The following is a 1,794-nucleotide window of genomic DNA, read 5'->3' as shown; positions in this document are numbered from 1 at the left end:
TGCTCACTGTTCATCCAATCGATCAGCTTCAGTTAGCAGCAATAGCGAAGGAATCGCTCCATCGGGTTCAGTTAACAGCCATCGATCGATCGCTCGGCTTTAGTAACGCGTAGCCTGCAGTGCAATCACTCGGGTTCAGTTAGAGCCCAATGCCTCGCTCGGGTTCAGTTAGAGCCAACGCCTCGCATACACACGCATACGTACGAGAGAAACACGCATCGCTCGGCCCCCGACATCCCACCGTAACCGGCAACTCCCCGAAATTTTCCTCCCCCTCGCTTCTACCACGGTTTTTTCCGTCATGGACGGCCCAAAGAATGTCATGCAGCTGTGTGATACGTCCATTTTGTATCATGCTTTTATGTCAATATTTATTGCATTATGGGTTGTTATTTCACGTTATGTCACAATACTTATGGCTATTCTCTCTTATTTTACAAGGTTTACATGAAGAGGGAGAATGCCGGCGGCTAGAATTCTGGGCTGGAAAAGGAGAAAATATTGAAGGACTATTCTGCGCAACTCCAAAAGTCCTGAAACCCCACGGAATACCTTAAAATAAATAAAGAAAAATCGTCGCCAAGATGAAGGCCAGGGGGCCCACACCCTGCTCACGAGGGTTAGGGGCGCGCCCCCTACCTCGTGGGCCCCCTGGTGGCTCTCCAACGTCCATCTTCTCCCATATGAAGTCTTTCGACGAGAAAAAAATAGAAGAGAACCTTTTGGGACGAGACGCCGCCGCCACGAGGCGGAACCTTGGCGGAACCAATCTAGGGCTCCGGCAGAGCTGTTCTGCCGGGGACACTTCCCTCCGGGAGGGAGAAATCATCACCATCGTCATCACCAACGCTCCTCTCATCGGGAGAGGGCAATCTCCATCAACATCTTCACCAGCACCATCTCATCTCCAAACCCTAGTTCATCTCTTGTATCCAATTCTTGTCTCCAAGTCCGGGATTGGTGCTAGTAGGTTGCTAGTAGTGTTGATTACTCCTTGTAGTTGATGCTAGTTGGTTTAATTGGTGGAAGATCATATGTTCAGATCCTTTATGCACATTATTACCCCTCTGATCATGAACATGAATATGCTTTGTGAGTAGTTACGTTTGTTCCTGAGGACAAGAGAGAAGTCTTGCTATTAGTAGTCATGTGAATTTGGTATTCGTTCGATATTTTGATAAGATGTATGTTGTCTAACCTCTAGTGGTGTTATGTGAACGTCGACTACATAACACTTCACCATTATTTGGGCCTAGAGGAAGGCATTGGGAAGTAATAAGTAGATGATGGGTTGCTAGAGTGACAGAAGCTTAAACCCTAGTTTATGCGTTGCTTCGTAAGGGGCTAATTTGGATCCATATATTTCATGTTGTGGTTAGGTTTACCTTAATACTTTTGTTGTAGTTGCGGATGCTTGCAATAAAGGTTAATCATAAGTGGGATGCTTTTCCAAGTAAGGGCAGTACCCAAGCACCGGTCCACCCACATATCAAATTATCAAAGTACCGAACACGAATCATATAAGCGTGATGAAAACTAGCTTGACGATATTCCCATGTGTCCTCGGGAGCGCTTTTCCTATTATAAGAGTTTGTCCAGGCTTGTCCTTTGCTACAAAAAGGATTGGGCCACCTTGCTGCACTTTATTTACTTTTGTTACTTGTTGCTCGTTACCATTTATCCTATCACAAAACTATCTGTTACCACTTATTTCAGTACTTGCAAAGAATACCTTGCTGAAAACCGCTTATCATTTCCTTTTGCTCCTCATTGGGTTCGACACTCTTACTTATC

The sequence above is a fragment of the Triticum dicoccoides genome, chromosome 3B (genome assembly GCF_002162155.2).
Source record: "Triticum dicoccoides isolate Atlit2015 ecotype Zavitan chromosome 3B, WEW_v2.0, whole genome shotgun sequence".
NCBI lineage: Eukaryota > Viridiplantae > Streptophyta > Magnoliopsida > Poales > Poaceae > Triticum > Triticum dicoccoides.
This window is presented reverse-complemented; position numbering follows the sequence as displayed.